The following is an 18911-nucleotide window of genomic DNA, read 5'->3' on the forward strand; positions in this document are numbered from 1 at the left end:
AGAACTGCAAGACCATGAGCTGAGCCGAAGTCACACGCTTAACCTGCTGAGCAACCCAGGTGCCCCTTAAATCAGGCTTTCTTCACATGGATGCTACTGACATTTGGGGCCAGATAACTCTTTGTCGTGGGGGCTGTCCTGTGTAGCATCTCTGGTCTCTACCCTCTAGCTGCCAGGAGCTGTCCTCAGTTGTGAGGAGCAAAGGTGCAGACATTGAGGGGCACCTCGCTGGCTCAGTGGGTGGAGCACGTGACTCTTAGTCTTGCGGTTGTGAGTTCAAGCCCCACAATGGGTGTGGAGATTACTTAAAAAATCTTACCAAAAAAATGCAGACATTGACAAATACCCCTCTGGGGAAAGTCACCCATAGTTGAGAGCCACTGGTATAAATAAAACAGTATTGGCCTTGTGTTGGTAACTGCCAAGGTTAGCATATATGAATACATGAGAATTTATTCTTCTGTCACCTCTGGTTTTTTTTTTTTAATTTATTCATATTTTGAGAGACAGAGACAGTGTGAGTGGGGAAGAGGTGGAGAGAGGGAGACACAGAATCCGAAGCAGGCTCCAGGCTCTGAGCTTGTTAGCACAGAGCCCAATGTGGAGTTTGAACTCATGAGCTGCAAGATCATGACCTGAGCTAAAGTCGGATACTTAACTGACTGAACCGCCTAGGAGCCCTAGTCCCCTCTGTTTTTATATGTGTTTGAAACTCTAAATAATAAATTTTTTAAAAATAGTAACTTAAAAGTGATTAAATGAGGAGTGAGGAGGTGGAAATATTGGAAAATATTTGGCCATAAAAACCTTGGCAACCATGAACTTTTACACCATTTTTTGACAAACCATTCTATGTAGTAAAAGTGTAAGCACAGCTAAGAGATGTGAGCTAGTGAAATATATTACCAATGGAGGTCCACAATTTATTGCTCCAGTGATGTTAAAAATTATAAGTATAATATATATGTTTCTATATAGTTAGCTGCCTAGGTCCGCTCTTGGTGCAGAATCAAAAGACAGAGGATGATATGGATGGTGGCCTGTGGGCTGTATGGGGGCCTTTAGGTCTGTTTTGTTTAGCCTACAGAGTAGTGGTCGACACATTGTCTTAAAAAACTGAATTTATTGTCAACATCTTAAAAATCGGATGATTTCCATAAGCAGAGACAGAGGACAAATGACAAGCTAAGAGAAAATGTATGCAGTGTATTTCACAGATAAAGGCCTCATTTCCCTATTCTATAAAGAGCTGTAAAAACATTGAAGGGGAAAAAGCCACCAACTCAATGGGAAAATGGGCAAAAGACAGGAACAGAGAGTTCAAGGAAGAAGATATACAAATGGTTCTTATATGTATGAAACAACACTCAACTTCACTTTTAATCAGAGATAGGCAAATTAGAGCACTGAGAAACTATTCTCACCTTGCAGATTAGCAAATAGCCAAAAGCTTGACAAGTGTACTTCTGGTAAGCAGAATTCTAAAACACTCCCCCCACTAATATCTGATCTCTGGAGTTATTCCCTGCAATAAGTTATAGTAAATGAAAAAAAGGCAGTTGGATTTTATGAATGTAATTAAGGTCCCAGTGAGTTGGTTTTAATTCTTTTATTTTTATTTTTTTTAATTTTTTTAACGTTTATTTCTTTTTGAGACAGAGAGAGACAGAGCATGAACGGGGGAGGGTCAGAGAGAGGGAGACACAGAATCTGAAGCAGACTCCAGGCTCTGAGGTGTCAGCACAGAGCCTGACGTGGGGCTTGAACTCACGGACCGCGAGATCATGACCTGAGCCGAAGTCGGCCGCTTAACCGACTGAGCCACCCAGGCGCCCCCCCAGTGAGTTGGTTTTAAATTAATCAAAAGGTATATTATCCTGGTGGCCCTGACTTACCAGTAGGATGCCCTTCAACAGAGGACTTAGACCTTCCTGACGGCAGAGACCTTCTCCTCCTGGCCTTGAAGAAGTGAGCCACGATGAGTTTTACAGCCCCAGAGAAGTGAATTCTGCCAACAACCTGAATGAGCTCATAGTAAGAGTCTTCCCCAGTGGAGCCTCCAGATGAGAGCACAGCCTGACCAACACCTCATTTACAGCCTTGTAAACAGACCCTGGGCACAGGGCCCAGCTCGCAGACTGCTGACACACAGAAACTATGAGACGATGAATGTTTGATCTTAAGCTATTAAGAGCGTGATGACACAATACTAATAGAACATTCTAGGTGAGACTGGAAGAAACAAGCTCTCTCGCACATGGCTAATGCGAGTGCAGAAGGTCAAAGCCCCGTGGAAGTTGGCTCTACGTGCCGGTGCATTTCTACAGTGTCTATATGCATGCTGACTTTGGACCTAGTAATTCCACTTTTGGGGATTTACTCTGAAGGTATGCCACTGTAAATTTAAAATAGCTTGTGTTTAGCCCTTTTTTACTACATCATTATTTATAATGCCATGGTGTCAGAAACAAGCTAAATTGCATATCCATAGGAGGTGGGTAGAATAAATTATGGTTTATCTATATACAGTGTAGTACTATGAAGCCCAGAAAGAATTAGGGAGATCTCTGAAATGGAGAATTCCAGGGTGCCTGGGTGCCTGGATGGCTCAGTCAGTTAAGCATCCGACTTTTGGTTTCGGCTCAGGTCATGATGTCACGGTTAATGAGTTCGAGCCCCACATCAGGCTCTGTGCTGACAGTGTAGAGCCTACTTGGGATTCTTGTCTCTCCCGTCCCTCTCACTGCCCTCCCCTGCTTGTGTTCTCTCTTTCTCTTTCTCTTTCTCTCTCTCTCTCTCTCTCTCAAAACAAATTTAAAAACTTAAAAAAAAAGAAGATTTGAAATAGAGAATTCCCAGGATATATCATTACATTCAGAGTAGAATGAGAGAGTATATATAGCATGCTGCCTTTAGTGAAGAAAGCAATGAGAATCTGTGTCTGTACCTATATTTTCATAAAAAAGAAACAGGCTGAAACAGAAAGTACTGAAAATGGAAAATGGTTACTTAATGGGAGTGGGGAATGGGATAGGAGTGAGGCTTTTGAGTGAATCCTTTTTTACTTTTGAACTATGTGAATGTTTCACAAATGCAGTAAGGAAAAACTGTATTAATGATACAGATTTTGAAGTATTTAGAGTTTATTCTGAAATGCTTCAAAAACAAAATACATGCATGGATATGGGGATATTTAGATGGATGTGGTAAAGCAAATATAGTAAAAGGCTAATGGTAGAATCCAGGTAGTGGGTGTATAGATGTTCACTGTAAAACTTTTTAGCCTTAACTGTTTGAAAATTTTATAATAACATCGGAAAAAATTAAATGAAAGTACATGAACAAAAGCAAACCCTAAAGCAATCCTGTGTATTAAGTTGGTAATATAACCACACAGAGAAAAGAACTAAGTCAAATACATTTTGAACAGAGTATCTTGTACACTCTTAGTGGAAGGTATTTTAAGGACAAAAAGCTTCAAAGAAATCTTGAAAACCTTTCCTTATTAGAAATTTCCATTAACTTCATGATAAGCAGTCAGTCAAATCCCCTAGGTTACAATAAATACCAGGCCAAGAGAATTCTTCCTGAAATAGCCTGTTTAGATTCAGTTTCAGAATGTTAATAACGTTATTCACAATAATTTACCAAGTATTCATGGCATACAGTTCCAGGAAGAATGTTTTATTACCCACTAGGTGGCAATACTATTCTAACTAAAAGCAGAACTTGAATTTGAAAGACTCCTGCATCTGACAAGCTGTATACTATATTGGTTTTCTCACCTTTTGAGCAAACTGTACTTTCAGTAATATCTCTGCGAAGTAGTGTTCTTCAGAATTTTAGTGACAAAGAAAAATAGATCCTATTTCCAAATTCAGAATCACTGGATTGGTAGGGACCTCCAGAATAGCCCTCCTACTCTATCATCTTTCCTCTGCCCAAGAAATAGGACATTTCTCAAAGTTCTGCTCCAACGATTAGCATAAAGTCAAGTGGTTCATTCATTCATTTTTCCATTTATTCTTCGAAGAGCAAACAGTTTCTGGGCAATTACCATCCACCAGGCATCTTACTGGGTGTCGTGGATGTGACGGTGCATGCAGGCACAGCCCCACTGCTCTCGATGAGCTTAGTGTCTATTTCCCTGGCAAGATGGGAGAGTTGGCAGGCTCCTGGTTCTGCTCTTCACAGCTCAAGCAGAGGAAAGATCTTACAAACGAAAGAAAGGGAGGCACCAGTGAGGAAGAATAGACAAGTAATCGTTAGAAGGAGTAGGTGGAGGGTGCTGTGAGGCACACAGGACAGCACGAGCCCAGCCAGTCTTAAGAGTAGTCAGGGAAGACATCCCAGGTGAAGTGGCATTTTAAACTAAGACCTAAAGATGAGTTGAAGCTAGACAGGCAGAGCAGGGAGAAGGGAAGGACTATGTAGGTTCAAAAGTTGGAGGGGAGAAATAGCATCTTATTCTCACCTGTATCCCCAACACAGTGTCTAGCTCATAGTCGACTTAGATTAAACACCACCCTCACTCTAAATGCTGTCACACAGTGTGACCTTAGACTTCTCCACTTCTTTGATCTAGGTGTCCTCACTCTGACGGTGAGTGAGATCACTCGGGGACACTGTGGAGCTGGAGATAAGAGGGCTCAGGATCTAAGGCTGAGGACCTCTGATAGGAAAGAGACAGGCAGAGAAAAGAGAGTTAGCAAGGAAGGCTGGGAAGCAGCAGCCCAAGCGGCAGAAGGGACCAGGCGAGCCTGGCATCTTGGAGGCGAGCAGTTTAAGAGCTAAGCATTGATTAATTGTCAAAAGTCAAGTGATTTAAGAAACAGCTGGGGCACCTGGCTGGCTCAGTCTGTGGAGCGTGCAACTCTTGATCTCAGGGTTGTGGGTTCGAGGCCCACTTTGGGTGTAGATACTACTTTAAAAAAATAAATGAAATAAAATATTTAAAAAATAATAAGAGGGGCGCCTGGTGGCTCAGTCGGATAAGTGTCCGGCTTTGGCTCAGGTCATGATCTCACGGTTCTTGAGTTTGAGCCCCACGTCGGGCTCTGTGCTGACAGCTCAGGGCCTGGAGTCTGCTTCAGATTCTCTGTCTCCCTCTGTCTGCCCCTCCCCCACTCATGCTCTGTCTCTCAAAAATAATTCAAACAAAATTTTTTTTAAATAATAAATACTCAAAAGTGAGCATTAATTGATTGATAAGTTGCTTTTAGACTGGGTAAGAGAAGGTTCTGTGACCAGGTGGGTGCAGTGGTCACACCGCTGTGGGTTGATGATAGAGTCTAGCAGGTGAACCCGTCAAACCAGCAAGTACAGGAAACTAAAGGGATCTGGCAGGGGATGGAAGACAAGGTGGGAAAGTGCTTGAGCACATTCAAATGCTGCTAGAAGGAGCCAGGAGGGGGCTCGGGAAAAACAGCCTTCGAAGCCAGTGTGGCTGCTGGGAAGGCTGGAGAGCCTGGGGACTAACGCAGTGGTCTGGAGGAGGGGTGCCCAGGGGTGTTCTGAGCTCATTAAACACCCAGAGGGGATTTCTAAAAGACCTTTTTTGGAGGAATTTTGAGTTAGCAGCAGAAAGAGTGGTGCATTTATTACCATTCCTGAGTATACTTTGACACATCTTTATCATCCAAAGTCCAAAGTTTGTTTACCTTACAGTTTACTCCTGGTTACAGGTTTGCACCAAATGTGTTTGCACAAATGTGTCCTGACGTGTCTACATCATGTGATACAGCATATTCTCAGTGCCCTGAAAACCTCTGTGCTGTACCTGCTCATCCCGCCCTTTCCCCAGACCCTGGCAACCACTGATCCTTTTTTTTTTTAATTTGTTTGTTTATTTTGAGAGAGAGAGAGCAAACGCATGATTGGGGGAGGGGCAGAGTGAGGGAGAGAGAATCCCAAGCAGGCTCCGCACTGTCAGCACAGAGCCTGACACGGGGCTCAATCTCACGAACCGTGAGATCATGACCTGAGCCGAAATCAATAGTTGATGCTTAACTGACTGAGGTGCCCCAGCAACCCCTGTCTCCAGTTTTCCCTTTTCCAGTTTTGCCACGATGTATAGTTGGATTTAAACAGTATGTAACCGGGGCGCCTGGGTGGCTCTGTCGGTTAAGCATCCGACTTCAGCTCAGGTCATGATCTCACAGTCTGTGAGTTCGAGCCCCACGTCGGGCTCTGTGCTGACAGCTCAGAGCCTGGAGCCTGCTTCGGATTCTGTGTCTCCCTCTCTCTCTGACCCTCCCCCGTTCATGCTCTGTCTCAAAAATAAATAAACATTAAAAATAAATAAATAAGTAAACAGTATGTAACCTTTTCAGACTGGCTTCTTTCACTAACATGCTTTTAAGGTTCACTGCATGTCTCTTTATGACTCTTCTCAGTCCTGAATAATATTCCATTGTCTGGATGTACCAGGTCGTTTAGAGTGGATCATTTTTGGCAAACATTATTTTCAGGAATCATGAAATGAAACAAATAGTAAAATGACCACAAAGTAAATGCAGAGAGTGAAAATTTTTTGTTTTGAAATTTGGACATATGTGAGTAAAGAAAAAACTTTTTCTGATTAAAAAAAAATTAAAGTGCACAAAAAGGGGGCAAACAATGCATTAATACTTTTGTATTAGATGTAAGATACAATTTAGGGAAAATTGCTAAATCGTACCACTGATTGGATATAATCTTGAGTCACTCTCCATTTTTAAACAATTAAAAAAAAGGAAATGTCAACTTTTAAAGATTTTACTCAAATTCAGTAAAATGTTTCAAGTATGAACTAGAATTTGTCCTTTACCACACAAACATATCCTACTTCTCCATTTGCTGTGTTTGACAGTTTTGAACTTTAAACACATAAACATTCCGGGGAGGAGGGGTGGGTCACAAAATATAATGACAGAATGGAAGTAACTCGAGTTCTATTTCTCCATCTATAATCACTGTGCTGTCATTTTTTTTTCCAATCTAGTTTTATTTTTTTTTTTTTTTATTTTTTTTTTTTTATTTTTTTTTTCAACGTTTTTTATTTATTTTTGGGACAGAGAGAGACAGAGCATGAACGGGGGAGGGGCAGAGAGAGAGGGAGACACAGAATCGGAAACAGGCTCCAGGCTCCGAGCCATCAGCCCAGAGCCGGACGCGGGGCTCGAACTCACGGACCGCGAGATCGTGACCTGGCTGAAGTCGGACGCTTAACCGACTGCGCCACCCAGGCGCCCCCCAATCTAGTTTTAATGTTTGTTTATTTTGAGAGAGAGAGAGAGAGAACGAGCAGGGGAGGGGCAGAGAGAGAGACACACACACACAGAATCCGAAGCAGGCTCCAGGCTCTGAGTTGTCAGCACAGAGCCGAACGCGGGGCTGTAACTCAAGAAGCGGGAGATCGTGACCTGAGCTGAAGTCGGATGTTCGACCAACCAACTAAGCCACGCAGGCACCCCTCAATCTAGTGTTTAAAAGCAAAGATATAGTCCCCCAGGAACCGGAGACAGGAATCGTATCCAAAATGAACTATAGTGATTCCATGGGATCTATACTCTCCAAGCCACTGTGTGTGGCTGAGGCTGTGTTTGCTGGACGCCAGCCCTACACCCGGGAGGTCTCTGAACCACCTGCATGTAGAGCACAATGTTTATTAAAGGAACAATACAAAGTGCGCATTTCAAGTTTACACATATGTTAAGAGAGCCCAACGATAACTGCTAAGTTGTTTAGAACTGGCCAGCAAAAGATTGTTTTCAGGAAGGAGTATTTTATCTGACATTGTTTGGAATTTTCAGCCCATGGTGATGGTTAGAAGACCAGCAATGCAGTTTGTTTTCATTTATTTTTTGTTTGTTATTACTGTTTTTTTATTTTAGAGAGAGAGAGAGCAGGGAAGAGGGGTGAGAGAGAGAGAGAGAAAGCATCCCGAGTAGTCTCCACACCCAGCACAGAGCCGGACAAAGGGCTCAATGTCACCACCCTGCGATCACGACCTGAGTTGAAATCTAGAGTCAGATGCTCACCCAACTGATCCACCCAGGTGCGCCTACACAGTTTGTTTTTAAATCACTACGCACGCAGCCCTGGTGCCTGTGCCTGGGTTGACTGCCCCGCCGCGTCCCCCTAGGTCAGCCGCGAAGATGTGCTTCCCGGTGGCAGAAGGAAAGGCCGAAATGAAGCTTAGCAAGGGCAGGTTTGCTGCTGAGGCAGGGGTGGTAGGGGCAAGACCCCCTTAGAGATAGGCAAACCGAGGCAGGGCTGCAACTGTGGTGGGCGGTGCATTTATTAAGGCTCCCATACGTTGCAAGAAAGACACACATGGAATTACATTGCAGGGAGGTGCGGGGCCCGGGAATGGTGTAGGAGCCCCCGCTGCGGCTGACCAGTCACTCTGGTACAAAAAAGGAGGCAAGTGATGCATTAATAGGCAACAGGCCTCTGAGAACTGAATGGAGAACGTGAGTTTTTATTTTAAGTTCTCTCTACCCGCCAACGTGGGGCTCGAACTCACAACCCTGAGATCAAGAGTCACATGTCCCACTGACTGAAACAGCCAGGCGTCCCCAACAACCTGAGTTTTTGAGGTTCTTCTGAGCACAACCCAAGCATTTGCAGGCACTGGAAGACAGTGCCTGATGGGTGGGTCTGCCTGTCTTCCCCAGAACAGGCATCCCCACTGGGAAGAGAGCCACCGTACCCTCCTCTTTGAGGGGAGGCTCTCCCCTGCCCTGGCCGCCTTGCAGCCATTCCCCAGGTAGCAGGGTTGGTGTCTGGCAGATAGCACAAACCCCAAATGTTTTACATAGAAAGCTTCTATTGGGGATTACTCTCCTCAGAAGGTCCTGTGGGCCAAGATCTAATCGCCCGGTGGAATGCTCTTAGGCTCAGTAGAAACAGAAGAAACAGCTGCTGTGCAGAAAGAACAGAAAGGAAACAGAGGACTCAGGACCCACTGGTGGCTGGAGACCACTTTGGCCGAAGCTTAGAGTAACTTCTGTTGACTTCAGTGGGGGCAGGAAGGCAGATTGTTAACTGTTGTCTATATCCAGGGCTGGGAAACTTTCTTCTGGAAGGGGCCAGGTAATAAGTATTTTAGTCTTTCTTTACTGCATACTGTTTTTACCCCCCTCTTAAAACAATACAAACCATGGGGCGCCTGAGTGGCTCAGCTGGTTAAGCATCCAACTTCGGCTCAGGTCATGATCTCACGGTTTGTGAGTTCAAGCCCCACGTCAGGCTCTGGGCTGCCAGCTCAGAGCCTGGAACCTGCTTCAGACTCTGTTTCTCCCTCTGTGTGCCCCTCTGCTGCTTGCACTCCGTCTCTCACATGGTCTCAAAAATAAAAACATTAAAAAATAAATAAATAAACAAACAATACAAACCATTCTCAGTTCTCAAGCAGGAGAAAAACTGGCCATGGGCCGGATGTGGCCTGAAGACCATGTTTTGCTGACTTTAGATAGTTGACCCATTGTTAAACTGAAGAGAAATCACAGGGAGGCAGTCTATCAGAGATAGAGCAAAGTGACTCTACCATCCCAAGAAAGGAGACTTTCTTGCAAAAGACTTGATAAATAATTTGGAACCGGGTGCATGTAAGAGTCACTTTGTTCCTACTGGAGTGAAAAGAGAAGAGTGTTGTGGTGAGAGAGCTGGGGTACGACTGATGGGCGGCCACTGCCCTCAGCGGAAAGCGGAAGTAGGGGAAGTTACAGGGTCTGTCCCGAGTTCCAGGTTTGCTGATGCAACTTTTTTCCGTGTGGGGGATTTATGGGGTAGATATGAAATAGATTTGTGGAAAATGGACTGAAAAAGGACTTCAATGAAAAGAAGCACAGTCTATCCCCAGCTATGTTTATTTTGGATATAAGTCTCCAAAGTGTGTAAGAAAACGGGAAAACCCAGCTCCAGACAAAACTGTCCATATCTGTGATAGTGGGAAAGGGAAGGGGACATTCTCAGGAGCTCAGGACTTTAAAAGGTATATACAAAAGATAAAAGGGGGACTACCTCCCTCAGAACGAACGCAATATCAGCCAAAACCGACACACGGTGTTCGGAAACCTAGAACAAGCAGAGTTACATCCTCCTCCTTAGAAGCCGAAGGCTTGGTGACAAGAGGCGCTGGGATTGGGTGCACTCAACTATCAGGGCTGGGTCAGCACTGGCTGCGTAACTTGGGGGCTCCAGTGTAGGATGAAATGTGAGAGTCTCGGTGCTAAAAACAACAACAATAACGACAAAAGTTGCTAATAATTTCAAGATGCTAAGAGCAGGATAAAAACCAAGCTCAGGGCTGCTCTGAGCAAACCATTCAGGTAGGTGCACACTCATGAGACAGTTCTTGCCCGAGGACGCAGGACTGTTGAACCCTCCCTGTCTAACCCGCCCTGCTTCCTTTAAGGTTCTCAAAGGGAGACGTCAAATACAGTGTATGGGACCCGCTAGCAGGTTCCCCTTCGTTTTGCGGTGGGTTCCTGTAGCCGCCTTTGTGGCTCTCTGGTGCACTGGGCTGCAGGACACAACTGAGGCCCAGCACCCAGATCTTTCTGCCAAGCAGGAACCGAGAATGCCTGAGGGTTTAAAGTGTGAATGGAGAAGAGAAAAACAGCAAATGTCTGGCCTGCCTAGAGGGCAGCAGATAAGCCAGGAGAAGTAGAAGAGTGCCCTGTGGTGACCTCTCCCACAGGCAGACACCCCAGTCCCTGTCCCAGATGTTCTTCTAAGAAGGCAACTGGATGGAGGGGACTAACGGCAGACTTTCTCCAGCTCCCCCGGCGCCCCTCACCGATGAGAGGAAAGGGGCTTTTAAAAGTATATTTGGACTTAAAAAGAAACAGGAGAGCAGTATTCTCCGCTGCTTTGATGGAATTTGATGGCATAAATGCCAAGAGATCCCAATAAGCAAGGAAAACAGCCGATTATTTTTCTTCACCTCCTTCGTAAAGCGATGGTTATGGTCATCTGAGAAGTTTTAACAAAGGGAAGAAGAGTGTCTAAGAGAGTCAGGTAATAATGAGGGTGTTTAAAATGAATCCAAGTGTCTAGAACTGTACAAAATAGGATAATGTAGGAAATTGCACATGTGCTCTGAGTCTTTGTAATTAGTCTTTGAGTAATCATAGGACACAGGAGAAACCAAACAACTGGGCAAAGAAAAAAAAATCACAAATTTTGGGAGGAAGAAATAGAAAGTTTAATCCTCAAAATCGGGACTAGTAAATTTGAAATTTAAATTGTTGGTAAAATTGCGAGCAAACAGCACTAGAGAGTCGAGTGTAAGAATGAGAGTAATAGAAGCCCACACGTGTTGTCTAAACAAGTCCTTTCAATCCACACTCTCTTACAAAAGGGGGTGGGGATGGGAGTACAGTTATAGTGGTAAATCAATGGAATAAAAGCAGTAATTCCAGCAAGATGATGAACAAGACCTAGCGTGTTGTCCTTGGGGACAAGATGAAGAAATGGTGACAGGTGAATCCGCAGCCTAAACCGTACACGCCGTGCGGATGAGTTAATGTGTCAGAGTCCGCTTGTCCAGGGGGTGTCTCGTAGGGTCTGTCCATCGCTGCCCCGTTGAGGAGCTTTGTCAGTAACCTACATGTTGGCACAGGAGGTGTACTTACCAGGTTTAAAGATTGTCCGAAAACTAGAAGGGACACATAGTGCCTTCGCTACAGGTTCATGTCTATGTAGGCTGGAATCTCAATTCCAAACCAGCAGGTTGACATTTTTAACTAGAATACACGTGAAGAGAATTTTTAGCTTTAAAAAAACAAAACAAAAAAGAAACAACAAGATTTTTGGGGGCTCCTGGGTGGCTCAGTTAGTTGGTTAAGCATCAGACTTGATTTTGGCTTAGGTCGTGATCCCAGGTCACAAGATCAAGCCCCCCGTCGGGTTCGGTACTGAGCATGGAGCCTGCTTGGGATTCTCTCCCTCTCTCTCCCTCTGCCCCCCCACCTCATGCTCACATGCTCTCTCTCAATAAGTTAAAAAAAAAAAAAAAGGATTTTTGTTGGGGCGCTTGGCTGGCTGAGTCAGTGGTGCACGCAACTCTTGAGCTCAGGGTTGTGATTTCAAGTCCCACGTTGGATCCAGAGATTACTTAAAAATAAGATCTTAAAAAAGAATTATATTAAAAAATGAGAGTGTTAGTACTACTCACTTAATAGAGTTCTTTTGAACATTGAGAGATCGTACTTACAAAACATTTAGATCAGTGCTCTATAAATGTTACCTGTTCTTGTTCAGTTCTGGGCATTTTGTGTATGTTGGCATATGTATATGTATGACTTTTTATCACATATGTTTATTGAAAAATTATACATGTATTAAAATATTAAAACAGGACCTTTCATTTTTCTGTACAAATGGGCACAATGTTCTGTACTTTGGTTTTTTTCCCGCCACAGACTGTGTATCTTGGAGATCTTTCCATATAAGCACATGTAGATCTCCATTCTTCTTTTTTTTTTTTTTTTTTTAAAGAAACACATTTTCTGGGGTGCCTGGGTGGCTCAGTTGGTTAAGCATGCGACTTCAGGTCAGGTCATGATCTCACAGTCCGTGAGTTTAAGCCCCGAGTCAGGCTCTGTGCTGACAGCTCAGAGCCTGGAACCTGCTTCAGATTCTGTGTCTCCCCCTCTCTCTGCCCCTTCCCTGCTCATGCTCTGTCTCTCTCTGTCTCAAAAATAAATAATAAAAACATTAAAAAAAATTTTTTTAGTAAAGAAAACACATTTTTAAAAAATATTTATTTATTTTTGACTGGTTTGGGGGAGAGACAGAGAGAGAGAGGCAATTAGAGAATCCCAAGCAGGCTTTGAACTGTCAGCGCAGAGCCTGATGTGGGGGCTCGAACTCACAAACCATAAGATCATGACCTGAGCCGAAGTCGGATGCTTACCCGACTGAGCCACCCAGGCACCCTACTCCATTCTTTTTTAAGCTGCGTAGTATTTCATTGTGTAGATGTACCATAATGTATTTGCCTTGTCTGTCATTTAGGTTGTATTCAGTCTTTTGTTTTTACGGACGATGCTGCCATGGATTTCCTTAGAACTCCAACACTGGAGTCAGAGTGACCGCGTTTGGGTCCCAGTATTGTCACATGCTAACTCTGTGGTCCCGGCTTAGCCTTACTCCACTTTAATTTCCTTAAGTGTAAAATGTCAGTACTAATCGTGCAGAACTCAGAGGGGTTCTTGTGAGGATTAAATGTAAAATGCCTTGCTTGGTCCCTCATACCTAACAAGTAAGCTCTCAACAAATACAAAATACTCCTATTTTTTATTTTCCAACTTTATTTACATTTGAGTTTTTCTGTAGGGTGAATTCTTAGGGGTCATATTGTGAGATCCTAAGGTGTACATCTAAAGCGGGTGGCCAGTGTTAACTTGTCTCCGCATCGGGTAGTCATGTTTGCCCCTCTAGGTGACCAGACACTACCTTCCTGCACTCTTGTGCCCTTGGGGGCTGACCTCTGTAAAACCGTATCGGATCACATCTCTACCCACCAACTCCCAGTCAGCTTCCCTGTGAGAAACACAGGCAGCAAGACGGGGTGGGAGGTAGGAGCCCCGGGCCTCTGGGTGGCCGTGGCTACACCCCTTTTCCAGAAGCCACTTGGGTGGCTCCTCCCTCCTCCTTATCCACTCCCTTCACGGTTCAGTGAGAGCCCCCTCCCCCTGCTGGATGTGCCTGGTGGCTGCCACTTCCTGTGGCGGCTTGTCCCTGGGCGCTTCACCAACCCTTGTAGGCCTCCTCGGCCCTGGGCACGTCTATAAATAATCCTCTTATCAGACTTCCTTCAGTAAACCCTGTTAGCATGCCATCTGGCTGGTACACCAACCAATTTACATGCCCGCCGATAAGCTAGGAGAATACTTGTTTGACAATACTTGTTTTGCCAATACTCTCGTGTCAAATATTTTTTGGGATTTTCCCTAAAATTGTCCCCTAACTTGTTTATTTTTTCTGAGCACCAGTGCTGTCATTCATCTTTTATTACAGACAATGTTTACTGTTGAACTTCAACTTCTTTCTTTTTTTAAAAATTTTTTTAACATCTATTCATTTTTGAGAGACAGAGACAGAGCATGATCAGGGGAGGGGCAGAGAGAGAGAGGGAGACACAGAATCGGAAGCAGGCTCCAGGCTCTGAGCTGTCAGCACAGAGCCCGACGCGGGGCTTGAACTCATGAACCCTGAGATCATGACCTGAGCCGAAGTCGGAGGCTTAACTGACGGAGCCACGCAAGTGCCCTTCTTTCTTTTCTTTTCTTTTCTGTTCTTTTTTTTTTTTTAAAGATTTTATTTTTTTAAGTAATGTCTATACCCAACGTGGGGCTTGAACTCAGGACCTGAGATCAGGAGTCACATGCTCCACCAACCGAGCCAGCCGGGCACCCCTGAATTTCAATTTCTTAAAGGCCTTTGCATAAGTGTTGTCTTACTATGCTTCAGACTGCTGTAGCAAAATAGAGTGGGCAGCTTATAAAGAGTAGAAATGGATTTCTCACAGACCTGCTGTGCGGGAAGCCCAAGATCGAGGGGCAGGCAGAGTCGGCCTCTGGTGAGAATCTGCTTCTTAATTCATGCTCATCCTCTCATGATTGGAAGGGGCAAGGGAGCTCTCTGGGGCCCTTTGTGGGTTTTTTCTTTCAAGTTTATTCACTTATTTTGACAGAGAGCACGAGTGGGATAGAGGCACAGAGAGAGAGAGAGAGAGGAGAGAGAATCCCAAGCAGGCTCCGCACTGTCAGCACACAGAGCCCAGTGTGGGGCTCGAACTCACAAACCTCAAGATGACCTGAGCTGAGATCAAGAGTCCGATGCTTAACGGACTGAACCACCTGTGGTTTTTTGTTTTGTTTTGTTTTGTTTTTCAATAAGCTGGGGTGCCTGTTTGGCTCAGTCAGAAGATCATGTGACTCTTGATCTCAGGGTCGTGAGTTCAGGTCCCATGTTGGGTATAGAGATTACTTAAATAAACTTTACCAAAAAAAGTACACATGTATTTATAAAAAGTAAGTTCTACACCCAACACGGGGCTCCAACTCATGACCCTGAGAGTCACATGCTCTACCAGCTGAGCCAGCCAGGCTGTCTGGGGTCCTTTTATAAGGGCGCTAATGCCATTCATAAGGGCTCTACCTCATAACCTAATCACCTCCCAAAGGTCTCACCTCCACATAACATCACTTTGGGAGTATGTGTCAACATATGAATGGGGGGGGTGGGGCGGGATGCAAACATTCAGTCCGTAGCAAATGTAGATATTTATTTCTTCAGTATTGTATTAGTTCAATCTTTACAAGGCCAATTAAGAGTATAAAAAAATTTAGGGGAGGGGCGCCTAGGTGGCTCAGTCGATTGAGCGTCGGACTTCGGCTCAGGTCATGATCTCGCACTCCGGGAGTTTGAGCTCCGCGCCCGGCTCTGTGCAGACAGCTCAGAGCCTGGAGCCTGTTTCCGATTCTGTGTCTCCCTCTCTCTCTGCCCCTCCCTTGCTCATTCTCTGTCTCTCTCACTCTCAAAAATGAATAAATGTTAAAAAATTAAAAAAAAAATTTAGGGGCACCTGGATGGCTCAGTCGGTGAAGCATCCGACTCTTTTTTTTTTTTAATAAAATTTTTTTTAATGTTGGGGCGCCTGGGTGGCTCAGTCGGTTAAGCGTCTGACTTCAGCTCAGGTCATGATCTCGCAGCCCGTGAGTTCGAGCCTCACGTCAGGCTCTGTGCTGACAGCTCAGAGCCTGGAGCCTGTTTCAGATTTTGTGTCTCCCTCTCTCGCTGACCCTCCCCTGTTCATGCTCTGTTTCTCTCTGTCTCAAAAATATTTTTTTATTTTTTTATAAAAAATAAAATATAAAATATTATTTATATTTTAGAGAGAGAGTGAGCAAGCAATGGAGTGGCAGAGAGAGAGGGAGACAGAATCCAAAGCAGGCTCCAGGCTCTGAGCTGTCAGCGCAGAGCCCGACACGGGGCTCGAGCCCATGAGCTGTGAGATCATGACCTGAGCCAAAGTCGGAAGCTTAACTGACTGAGCCACCCAGGCGCCCAAGCATCCAACTCTTAATTTTGGCGCAGGTCATGATCTCACGGTTTATGGGATCAAGCCCCACATAAGCCTGCTTGGGACTCTGCCTCTCAGTGCCCCTCCCCCACGAGCATGTGCATTCTCCCTCAAAAATAAATAAAATAAGAAAATTCAACCAAAATTATATTAAGAATTATTGGAAACTTCATACTCCAGAATACAGGCTATTAAGGAACCACCATAACTTTTGTTAGGTGTGATGATGACTGTTGGTGCGTTACAAAAATGTCTCTCTAGATTTACCCTAAAATGTTCCGGAAGAATGTTCTCTCCTATCAGCACAGAGCCCGCTTCGGATCCTCTGTCTCCTTCTCTGTCTGCCCTTACCCGCTTGTGTGTGTGTGCGGGCTCTCTCTCTCAAAAATAAAAAATAAACATAAAATAAAATGAAATACTTCAGAAGAAGAAAAAACAGAGTGAGGGGAATACATGGAACAAGCCTGGGAGATGTTGGTAATTGTTGAAAGTGGATGATGAGTAGGTGGTATTTCACCACACACATATTCTTTTTTATGCCCGTTCATTACCTCCACTGTTGTGTTTACTTGAAAAGTTCAAGATAAAAAAAAACAACAACAAAACCAATGGCAACAACGAACAAAAAGACAACTAAAAAATACAAGTAGGGAGAGGGTGACTAGCAAGATGCACCGGGGAGGCCCTCTCGCCTGCCCCAGCCTGGCCCCCAGCACCCGCCAGGTCACTCCTGCCCAGCCCAGCCCAGCCACGAGCAGGCGCTCCTCGTCTTCAAGCACAGGAAGCAGTGGCTGTGCACGTTCTGCCTGCCCTGCCGTGAAGACCCACAACAGCAAACCATCAGGGAGATTTTCCGGTTGCCATGCAAGGAAGATGAAAATGTTTGCAGTTTCCTAGAAGGAGGATCATTACTTAGAGGCTCTAACAAACTGACGTATGGACGTTACACACAGCCTTCTGTTTTGTCTTCCATGTGGATTCTTCGGAGAGTGAAGTTGGCATTTGAAATGTGATTTGGTATTCTTGGAGGCATTAGACAAGTATTTTTGAAAGTGTCTGAACCGGATTTAATTCTCCCTGTAGACAAGGTCGATGGTATGCTTGCAGAAACAGGGATGCGGGGAACGGTATTGGAGACCAACATGAATGAGATTGTTCCCTTCGTTGATGCACAAAAACACCCGAAGACAACCCTGACGAGGCGGGCATCGCTGGAGCTCCAACCTGTGCTGTATCAGCTGTAAAGAATGTGAATCTTCCTGCAATCCCAAGAAATACTGACATTGATAGCATTCGTGTAAAAGTGGCAAGGCTGCCTTCTTTTCGGTAAATGATTCGCAAGGCTAAAAAAACAAAATTGGGCTCTTCCAGGGTAAAGTCCAGAGGGAAACGGCATTTAATGTTACATGCAGTTGCTCTCCACAAATAGGGGAGAGTCTTGGATTTAAGTCAAAATACTGTATAGAAGTTGTATAACATTGACAAGTTCCTGCGTGATTTTTTTGTCTTTCCTAATCTGCATTCCTGCGTCCGCTGAAGGCCTGTCTCTACATACCGGCTGCTACGGTATTCAAAAAGCATCTTACATATTCTTTAATTACGTACAACCCAAATGTTGGTGTTTTGAATGGATTACAAGCACAGCATTCTTTAATTCCTTCTACTATTTGTCATGGTGGTTATTTAAAGAACCAAGTATATGTTGCATGAAAACAGTATGACCTTTTTCTCTTGGCTTAAATAAGCGCCAAAGTAACTGGGGGGAAAAAAATTCAAGTGGAACAGTTTCAGTTGGGCCGTACCTCTCTATGATCTACATTCCCTTAGGTATGACAACGAACATTTAAGCATAACTTTTCAATTTCATTTATTTATTTAAGTAGGCTCTGCACCCAATGTAGGGCTTGAACTCACGACCCCAAGATCAAGAGTCGCACACTCACTGAGCCAGGCAGGTGCTCTTAACCATAACTTTTCCATTGTGATTTTATGTTCACATCATATTTGGATATCCCCCGATATATTTCTTTTTTACATTTATTCATTTTTCAGAGACAGAGCACAAGCAGGGGAGGGGCAGAGAGAGAGAGAGGGAGACACAGAATCTGAAGCAGGATCCAGGCTCCAAGTTGTCAGCACAGAGCCCGACGTGGGGCTCGAACTCACAAACCGCAAGATCGTGACCTGAGCCGAAGTCGGAAGCTTAATCCACTGAGCCACCCAGGCGCCCCACCCCCAATATTTTTAAAAGAAAAACTTCAAACATACATGCAGATTTCTCACATCCTTTTTATTTTGAAAAATTTCGTATATCTGTGCAGATCGACAGAACAATAGTATGAAAGTCTGTGTGCCCACTATCTAGATTCAACAACTTGAAAGTATTCATGACCCTTTTGCTCCTTCTGTTGCTCCTTCCTCCTCCTGAGTTTTTCAGTGTCCCTGCTCAGAACCCCCCAACAGCTCCCCTTTCTGCTTGGCCCTTGAATGTGGTTGTTCTAAAACGGCTCCAGCTCTGTCCTTTATCTTGACTTAAGAACTAAAACGTTGTGTCCCTTGTTAAAGGCCTGTCAGTCATCAGAAGATGGAGAGAAATTGCTCGGTGTAGGAGAGCCCATGAGAATGTCTGCTTCCTGAACTACTTCCTGCTCCTTCCTTTTGATCTTCCCAGTTGCAGATCTTCTGGCCTTTGCATGTTTACTGTAAACTATACCCTGAAGCTATTCCCAGGAAGGCATGCAGGGGACAGATTTGGTGGAGATTCACGCAGACTAAATACCGTCTTTCTGGGGCGCCTGGGTGGCTCAGTCGGCTGACCATCTGGCTTTGG

At 44.6% G+C, this 18911-nt stretch overlaps 1 pseudogene; it reads left to right on the forward strand.

Annotated features, from left to right (window-relative positions):
• The first annotated feature begins 8138 nt into the window (after positions 1 to 8138).
• On the forward strand, positions 8139 to 18148 carry LOC122219301 (annotated as a pseudogene).
• The last annotated feature ends 763 nt before the right edge of the window (positions 18149 to 18911 follow it).

Source organism: Panthera leo, chromosome B2 (genome assembly GCF_018350215.1).
Source record: "Panthera leo isolate Ple1 chromosome B2, P.leo_Ple1_pat1.1, whole genome shotgun sequence".
Classification (NCBI taxonomy): domain Eukaryota; kingdom Metazoa; phylum Chordata; class Mammalia; order Carnivora; family Felidae; genus Panthera; species Panthera leo.